Source organism: Solanum pennellii, chromosome 7 (assembly GCF_001406875.1).
Source record: "Solanum pennellii chromosome 7, SPENNV200".
NCBI lineage: Eukaryota > Viridiplantae > Streptophyta > Magnoliopsida > Solanales > Solanaceae > Solanum > Solanum pennellii.
The window spans coordinates 18,144,361-18,155,533 of record NC_028643.1 but is presented as its reverse complement, the minus strand read 5'-3'; positions in this window follow the sequence as shown (position 1 = coordinate 18,155,533).

The window sequence follows — 11,173 nt, the reverse complement described above, 5'->3', positions numbered from 1 at the left end:
CATAAATATAAACCTTAACATATTTAAGACCTTCCATACAAGTTTCACCCGAAACAAATACGTAAAACATCTCAAGACACACCATAACAAACATGCACATCTTAAGAGCTAACGTTCAAACGTCTTGGACATTCTATGAAGTTTGACCTCTAAAATTGATGAAACTCAACATACTAACTATAAAAATCATTATTACTCATATAAGGACTTCATAATCTAATGACACACATGAAAACATCTAAGGCCTCTATGGTGACTAGTCGTCAAACGTCTTGGCCGTCCTTTGACGTTTGACTTACAAATGAATTCAAATCACCCATATATAATTCAAAACACTTAATTAACATTTTATAAATATTTTAGGAAAAAAGAGGCTCTATACATCCTAACTCATTTTGGGGATCTTACAATATCGCCCACTTGGGAACATTCATCCTTGAATGACACTTAGAACACTTAAATCACAACAAGGACTTCAATGAATCATAGAGCAGATACAACAGTAATAACATCATCATATAGAAGTTAATGCACCAAACTTAAAAGGAACACAACTTCAAACCATTTAGCACTCAATGAAACACAAGCAAGCAAAACCTTTATTCACTCACTCTTTAACGCATCAAATATAGGATCTTATCATGTTCATACAAGGAACATCCTTCTCCTAATCATAACATGGTCATTGCACTTCATTTTATCAAGATCTCATCATGTAAGATCACACAAAGGTAGATTCCACAAAACTCAACAAACTAATTAGACACTCATACTTCAATGCACATAGACTTGTGAATTGAATCAACAAGGATCTATATTAGTTAGGCCTAGTGCCATGAGGGTCATAATAAACCATACCATGCTTATTAGTTTCCATGGAGGAATATCCTTCTCCTCAACACACTTACATGTCTCATGAGTTCGCAGGAAAGCAATGCAAATAGGTCTATTCATGTTAAATGAGAATTTCTCAACTTTTAACCCTAGCATGCTCATTAGTTTGTTCCTAATGAAGTCAAAATGGCAATTCACACCACACACATCACAACAATAGGAAGTCATTTCACATAATTTCAATCTCTAGCATAACACTAGCTTCATCAATATGCATCATTTAGGGGAAAGTCTTCAAAATTTATAGACACACACAAGGACAATAGCTAAACATGCCTTCACTTTTCAAAAGTGAGCCTACGATCATGCTTTTCTCACCGTAAAAGTCACATTGTTTTCAAGAGATTCATCATTTTTCATTTTAAAGAGGCTCAATTTCTCATTATAAGGCTAAGCATTACACATTAAGAGTGACTTCAGACATGCTTTTTACCTTATCTCATGAAGTTAAATGCACAACTAGCATATCAAGACGCACAATAAACATGAAAAAAGCATGATGTCAATCAAAATTTCCTTTCAAGTACTTTAGAATCATCAAAATGCTCTTAAGATAGGGGCAATAAGGACATATCAAACATATACAGGTCATGCAATTCATACTTTAAAGAAGACTTCTATCATGAACAAGCTTCTAGGAATTCTTTAGTTTCAAGCTCAAGTAAGAATAGGAGAACAAGGTAGAAATATCTACACCCTTACTACTCACATCACCATCCCCCACTTAGGGTAAACCCAATTAAGAGCAACTAAACCCAACCTCAAGAGGATCTTTACTTATCTACCTTCATTATTATCACTTAAAAACTGATTACCACTTCAGAAGGAATTACTGTAAGTCAATATAGGAATACCAAAGGCATACTACACCTTATTATCTTAGACAAATCATCCTCCAATTGTCAAGTTAGGTCATACTATCCAACCACATAAGGTTTCAAGTATACCATGAACATCAAAGGTCACAAAACATTAGGGGGACAATAGAGGAGACTTAACCATAAGGCTTTTTTCTTTTCCATGAACATTACAGTAAGGTAACTTCTAGGCCAATCAAACCCATATCATCACCCTACCAAGATAAACATGCTACCCTTACTTCTAAGATCAAGTCTATAGAAAATACTCCAATCCAAACAAAGCAACATATATACTTAGGCAACATGCACAATGTGATATTTACTACATTCTTCAAACTATTTCAAGTCTAAACCATATCATAAGACTCTCATCATGCAAAGTCATATAGTAGCATGCCAATCCAAAAAAAGACTCATTTTTAACCATAACAACTTCGAGCATGTTTTAACTATATCATGACATACATTACTCAACATAACATGTTATTTCACATAATTCTCATATATAGTCACAAAGGACATCATATCATCAAAAGATACCAAAATTAACCTTCACACATACTCATGAAACCATAAAACCAAGATAAGTATCAAAACTCACCTTTTCTCCTCAAGCATAGAGATACCATCTCGTCTAAGCAATCACATCTAAAAGACTACCGAACAAGAAAGCATAAGAGATAGATCTTATAGAGTTAAAATCTATGGCATGACAAGAGAATGATGAAAAGGGGAAAATCTATCATAATATAGACTCTCGCTCATAGATGTGACGCGACTCACCACCGATGATCGAGACTCTACTAGATGTGGCAATATAAGACTTTGGACCCTAAAACCACTTTCATAAACCTAATGATCTGATACCACGTTTGTCACGACGGGAGAGCACCCCCTAGAAGTAACATGGCGTACTTGACCTCTCGAAGGTTTTATACAAGCCCATAGTTATTATTCAACACATCGTCATAGTAAATTTAGCAAAACTTTTAAACTTTTCATAGCACATCATATGCTAGAAATTTCACTTCTTATATATAAAACATCATAAGTACATATTTTGACTCTAGTCATTTTTTTCCATCCTAGACTCAACATCATTAGAGTATGTTAGAGAAACGACCCTTACAACATAATCACAAGTATATAATTACAAGACTTAAAACATAACATGACACAGGACATCCTTGAATATTAAGGATTCCTTTTGTTTGAGCTTGGGAAACACATAACAAGCTCCTCAACATAGAGACATGCTTTTAAGCATCCATAACCTACACTTTGTGTAGAAAGTAGAGAAGAATGTAGTTAGTAAAAGAATACACTAAGTATGGCAACCACGCAAAAACATGCATTTAAAAGTGACATTTTACTTCAAATCATATCTCATGCCTTTTTGTGAAAACTTCCTAAACCTTTTATAAAATAAGCATTATATCATTTACATACTTCATATAGGCATATTCAAAGTCCAAACATCATATAAAATCATACATATAATTCAAGGCATTTTAGAGTCACATTACTCCACATTATAGTAGACTTTCTTCTCTTTACAGTAACTTCTTTTTTTTTTAACTCATTAAAACCTTCCAAGTAACCCTCTAGTTATACTTTGTGCAATGCATCACCTTAAAGCCACAAGGAAATTACACATACATTCTACATAAGCCATCACATACCATTATAAAAGTATAGTACACCACAAGACATCTTTAAGTCTTAGATCCTAAAGACATTACAGTGAACCATAGTCAATGACCTTACCCATAATCCTATTCTAAGTCTACTAGTACAATGTACATGTGAAGAACCATAACCTCACACATACTTAGTAAACTTATCATAAGAACGTAAACATCAAAACATGCACTTCACACTACAAACATACCACTCTAATCAACTATATGCAACTCAAGTAGAATCTTCATTCACATAGTCAGTAACCCACCATCCTACACATTAAGAAAGACATCATATATAAAAGACTACAAAGTCATTCATAATAAACATATACATAGACACATGCATTAGAACACCTTCCAAGGACTTCCCTCAAGATCCACTTGTGCAATGCATAGGTGAAGTCTCAAACCCCCACCTACACTAAGCACCTACCATTAGGTTATCCTAGTTAGGCTCGTTACTTAACTTTCATCGTCCATTTTAAATTAGGGAAAATATAGCCTTTACCGATACTAAGACCATGGGTGCTACATGGACTTTGGTGTTGTAGATCCTTACACCAAGGGAAGGTGTTCATACCTAGCCAAGGTAGAACATTAACACATGTTAGCATACTAAGTGAAATCACTTGCTAAATCATATGCGGCAAGCATAGTTATGGAACTAAGAGATATACTAACCCTCTAAATCATAACATGCTTCATAGACACATATATTACATTTATAGTAGTAGACACAAGTGCCTGCTCCATCAATTCCCTATGATCGACATGTATGACTTTATGCAGTAACTTCCCTAAATTTTGATAATAAAAAGATTATCTGTCCAAAGAAAATTGAACCTACATTACTTGTAAGAATGGATGAAGTGTGAGTCTGTGTACAATGGTCAACATGATCACATAATGGCTATCAACAACACATTGAGGCAGCCAGCCGCTTAGGACCACAATACACATTAAAGCATAGACCACACAACATAATTTAGTATAGGATTCAAGCTAACTAAAACACTGGCACTCAAGACTCCTAACCATGGCTAATCACACATTCATGTAGGGATATACAGGTAAGGGGACATCAACCATCATAACTCATCAATGGTAGCACTTAAACCTATCCCTAACATAAGTATACACATGCTTATACAATAGTCGTTCAACCTAGATTATAACTAGAATAGGAGACTAGGCATAGACTTCACATTGGTTGATCATCACCAACACACATTCAGAATATAATTGCCTTCAAGTCCATTATCACATCACATATATATTGACAATAAATTAAACACCACCACCATAAGTAGAGCATACCACACAATGTCATACAAGGCTTCATCAACTATCAATACTATAAGAAAGTAAAAGTGATAGGCATTCTTACCAGTTCCTTACCCTTTGATCATCATTGATCAATACTTCTTTTCCATAAACAATTCATATATAGGGCAGTAGCTAAATGTACTTTAATCATAAAAGATACCATGCATAAGACACTACAAGACCATGCTACAAACTAGTACAATACATCTCCAATATACTAGAATGTAGAAGGACATATATCTTTAACCAAATTCACTTGCATTGATCATCAATCATATTTCATCAATAGAATCAATCTAGGGAAGTACCGAAGTACATAATAATCAAGTATAACTCATGCTTATCTATCCTAGAATTAAGATCACATCATGCACATTACAACATCCAATCTATAGGCAAGAAGAACCTAGATCAATTCTTACCAATACTCCTTTACTTTGATCATGAATGATTCATACCCAAAACTCATTAATAACGTCAATATAAGGCAGTAGTTAAAGAAATCATAACTTTTATGAATTCCTACTACAATAGCCATAAACTCGAGATTACAGTGAGCATGCTACATTAGGAATCCATGGAAGATAGGAGAACATAGGCTAATCAAACCTTGATCCACATGGAACACTCACTAACAATTCACCATCAATATACAATATAAACATTTGATATAAGCAATTCAACATGCTATAATCATAATTCAATTAATACCATGTCACTATCACAATGCCCATACATAGGCTAATTTAAGAGTTGAAGGCGACATGAGTTCATCATGCAATTGGATTGAAATTCACTTTATATTCAGTCCATTATATCAATTTATCATGATTAAGCCTTTGAAAATGTTTCAAGAAAGAACCCATGGCTAAATAGAAAATGAAGAGATTTGATCGTAAAACTTCTTTGAAAACATTGAAGAGAACTCTCTAGATGGAAGATTTACTAGCGATGAAGGATCACCGTACCTTAATGTCGAATAAAACATCTAAAACATGATTAATAACCCATGGAATTCCATGGTTCAAGTTGTTCTTGAGCTTCACCTTCAATGGAGGTTCTTGAGAGAGTTTGGTTTGGGAGGGAAGTCTATTTTGGTGAATTCAATTGGGAATGGGGTTGTCATGTTTTTGATTAGTTAAATACATCCCAAAAATAACTAAATAAACCAACTAGGGTCAGGTTACCAAGTGGGTTTAATTTACCATTCACCCCTTCAATGAAACATAGTGCATGGCTTTTGTTGCAGGCAGCATCGACGAGCACAGTCGACGGGGCGTCGTCTGGTCGACGAGACGTCATGTTGCTCGATCGTTTGCGACTGCAACTACTTTCTGGGAGGATAAGCTCACACTTTTAAGTGTCGAGCAATGCCTCCCATTTACGGGGCATCGATTGAAGGACGAGGCGCCATTTGAGCTCGTTGATTGACAGTGCCAAGGCAGTGTGTCGACAACCTTTGGGTCCTCCTTGAGGGATTCTTGCGGGGCCCTTGGGGAGTTGTACCCATACTTTTCCAACGTATATAAAAACCTTAACATGTTGAAGACCTTCCATACAAGTTTCACTCAAAATGAACGCGTAAAACATGTCAAGACACACCATGACAAACATGCACATCTTAAGGGATAACTTTCGAACGTCTTGGATGTTTGACCTTAAACATCATGAAAATTAGCATCGTACCTATAAATATCATTATTAATCATATAAGGAATTCATTAGCTAATGAAACACATATAAGACCATGAAAACATCTAAATCCTCTTTAGTGACTAGTCGTCAAACGTCTTGGTCGTCCCTTGACGTTTGACTTCGAAATAACTTCAAATAACCCATGCATACTTTTAAACAAACATGCTAACAAGCTTACAGGCACAAATGAGGCTCTAGACACCCTAACTCATTTTGGGGGTCTAATATAAACACATTTAAATTGAGAGACATAAGATCTCTTGAAGAACTTATTCTTTTAGTGAGATATTAGCTTTAAACGACAATAAGTCCATGAGATCTATACCGTCGAATTTGGCATATCCCTCATATCGGAAGAAGGGAATTCTACTCGCCAAGGTAGAGTCCATACAGATCATATTTTGCAAAAGTAGATCCACTAGCTAGGATATTTAAGACAATCCTACGGGGGCGTGCAGTTAGGGACAAAAGGTTGATAATAGACACTACCCTATTTGAACCTCCTTCTCAAAGTCATTTCACTGCTAAGTCTGAATCCCAATGAAATAAGTAGAAGTAAAATATTAGTATAACATTGGAAATACAATGATCAATACCACTTTTGCATCTTCAAAAATCAAAACATAGAGTAGTTCCTTAAAATACAACTTTAGCACAAGTGAGAAAACCTTTCCACCAACCTGAATTCATATGTGAGAAATACCTTCACAGATAATGATCATTGACATGGATAATTTTGTCTAAAATCATCCTATCTTCATAAAAATCTTTTTCATAAGACATGCCTAACCTTCTAAAATTTATAGCTTATAGATTCATGGGTTCCACAAAGGTTCTTTTTTGAAAATCATGAATCATGCATGAGTCAAAATAATTTCAACTTAATATTATGCATTTAAGATTAAATAATTCATTAGTAGATTTACCCAACAATAAAAATCAGAATTGGATGAAAAACCCATGTAGAATTAAGAACTCTAATTAGATCAATTGAGCTTGAGATGGAGAAACTAAAAACCATGGGGACCCCATGGAAGAATGTACTCCATGGTTGAATACCCAATTACCTTGATATTTAAAGCCACAGTCCAATGGTGAATTGATTTCCTTGAATAAACCCTAGCTTTTTCTTCTTCCTTCAGTTAGGAGAGAATTTGGGAGATGAATTTGGATGAGTTTAGAAAATTAGGAGAGTGGGTTTTAAGTGGGTTGTTTTAGCACTCAGAAGCTTTATATATGGCTTAGAATATAAGCAAAAATGAGATAGTATATGTCATGCCCCGAGATGCGCACATGGGTCTTAGGACCACAAGTGATCCCAAGTTAACCTGTTGGCATGATTATGAGCATACTAAACATAATAAATTGATTCGGAAGCTAAATCATAATTTAAAATGAAATTATGGGGAATACCCATATTCTATAACTGAGATATGAAACTGATAAGTTAATACAAAGATAATATTAACTCAATACCAAGCTGAAACTAACTATGTCTGAAAATAAGCCTCTAACTAACTAGATATGCTGGGACAAGCCTAAACTGACTCTAGAAAAAACAGAAATGAAATGACTAAAAGTACTAAAAATAGACTAATGAATATTTTCCTCGGAGAATGAGGACTCACCACTGATTCTGCTGAACTAGAGATCAGGAATCGATCTAAGCATGATTTGAATGCTGGGAACCTGAACCTACATCACGAGAAAATGTAGGGCATGTATGCGTCAGTACTTGAAAAGTACTGAGCATGTAGAATAGAGTAAAGATGAGACATAAGTGAAGGAGCACAAAAGCAATTATAGTATTCTTAACATGATATACTGAATTCTGAGCTAACTGGATGCAATGACAAAATTGATAACCTTCTCAGACTGAATACTATTTGAATTGTACATATGGTCAATGCAATATAGTCTGGCTGAACTGTGGGAGTTACTAATAACCGATAATAAAACCACTTGAGCTAAATGTGGAGTCCGATGTATACCCCCATCAAACAGACCCAATATACCCTGCCAGAGGTATAAAAGCATCTTGGCATGATCACTAAACTGATGCCCACAAAGGAAACTTACACCTAATTGGCTAGTAGTTATGGGAGTATTTGGGTACGCTAAATCCTAGTCCAACTTGGTATTATGCTACTCCCAATGATTTGAGTGATTAACATATTATGACTGAATTCCTATTAATACTGGATAACTCAAAACTTAACATGCTAACTGAGAATGCAACAATTAATATGATAATGATTCATTAATAACTAAGGAATATATAACTGAATAACTCAAATATTTGACCTAGCATGTCCAATTCAAGAACTAAAGAAATACATAGCTAGGGTTCTGAAATTCATCGATAATTTGAGTAGTAACATGGTAATCTGATTTGGAACACATAACTAACTAATTCATGATATTCTGTTGAAGTTCTATAAACACTAGGTCTGTTCATGATATGGGAATCAAGAATCTGACTTAAAACTAGGGACCTAATGGTAAAAAAGGAATCCATTAGTAAAATCCCACATACCAGGTCAGGATATCCATGGAGAACTATTTAGATTTCGGGGTTGGAACGAATGGAACCTTGCTTCTTTCTTGAACTACAGTTCTTGACCTTTTTTCCTTTCTTGCTTCGAAATTTCGAAGTTTTGATTAATGATTTGACTTAGGGAAGTTTTAGTTCTGTTTCTAGGCTTAAACTGACTAAAATCACATGATTTAGAGTCAAAAAGATGTATCTTAGGGGTCCAAAGAAGTAAGAAAAGACCAAAAGACCCCTTATTTAATTGTTGTCAGAGCAATCGACGACCTGGACTAATGGACCGTCGTTCAATCGACGGCCCGTCGTTCAATCGACGGTCCGTCGTTTGAGTTTTCTTGATATACCTTCACTAAAATGGGCATAACCTTTTACTCGGAGATCTAATTTTAGCAAACTCGGTGGCCCTGGAAATATAATCAATTATTTATCATACCATAGGTCATAGGACACATAATTCATTTTGTGCTAAGAGCTAAGACCATTTGAAGTTGACCCCACAACATTTCCCCCCACCCCCAATAGGCTGCTAACCTTCATCTACGATCACACCTACGGTGTGTAGGTCTATCTACGGATTGTACTAGTTTATCATGGTTCATGTAAGAGGACGGGTAAATGGGGTCTTGATCCATGGACACAGACTACAGACCGTATTCCGAATTACGGACCGTGGATGCGTCTGTTGGTCGAGACTTAGCCGATTTTTCTGACCTGAGTTTGCGAGCGGATGCAGTACCAATCTACGGACCTGCAGTATGGGCCGTAGATTAGATTATGGTCCATGACGGTGACCGTCGATTGCACCTAAAATTTCTGAAAAACTGATTTTTGGTCTGTTTTGGATATAGGGTGTTATAGTATAGGTTTAAAACATTTAGGAAAATAACAACATCTCCAAAAATGTTACTGTCAGACTAGTCTACGATCTGTACTGCTCAATTGTAGACCAGTAGTGGGACCTTAAAAAGTACCCAATTTTTTAAAATAACCCTACTACGGTCTGTAGGACTTCCTACAACCCGTAGACCCTAACTGTAGAACCATTTGGACATCATTGATTTTCATTTTTCTCTGCCAATAATCTACGGATGTCTTTTACGGCTCGTGGAATGCACTCGTACAACATAACAGTAGTCCAAAAATGTTTTCCTTTCCTTATCCAAAATCTGAGGTGTTACAATATCCCCTCCTTGGGAAATTTGTCGTCAAATGACACTCAAGTTATCATAAAAATGTAGTAGAGAGGGAGAGACATCTAACAACCCAACATGAATGCAATCATATAATTGCATATTGTTGAAGAGAAAATCAAATCCAGCCTAAAACATACTCAAAAAAAAGTTCATAAAACATATATGCATGCATATGGAAACATTCTAAAGACTAAGACACATGAAACCAACAAGATGAACCATGAGGAGCTAAATACCTCAAGTTAGAGTATGAATGGAGCTAAAGAGGTGAGGATATATGGACATCATATCGGTCTCGACCTCCTTAGTATCACCCTCAACCATTTGATTCCTCAACAACACTTTCACGGATATAACTTCTTTATTCCTCAACTTTCAAACTTGGCGATCTATAATCTAATTCGGAACATCTTTATAACAAAGGTGTTCCTTTATACTAAGATTATCTAATGATATAATAGATGTTGGATCTCCAACAAATTTTAATTAGGATACATGGAAAACCGAATGCATCGATGCTATGTCATTAGGTAAATCAAATTCATCAGAAACATTATCAACGCGTCTCAAAATTTTATATGGGCCAATATTTGAGGGACTAAGCTTTCTATTCTTACCAAACCTCATGATACCCTTCGTAGGTTAAATCTTCATAGTAAACCTAATTATTAACATCATAATCAAGATCCCTTCTTCTAACACTGACCTAAGACTCTTCTTGACTTATAGTCATTTTCAACCATTCAATAAGTTGAACTTTTTCCGTAGCCTCATGAAACAACTCGGGGTCTATCAAAACAACCTCACCAACTTTAACCTATAGTATATCTACGCCTCCTAGGACAAATATCTTCATAAGGATTAATACCAATACGTGAATGTCACTATTATTATATGCAAACTCAGTTAAAGGAAAATGATCATCCATATTACCCTTGAAATAATTACACAAGCTCTCAACATATCTTT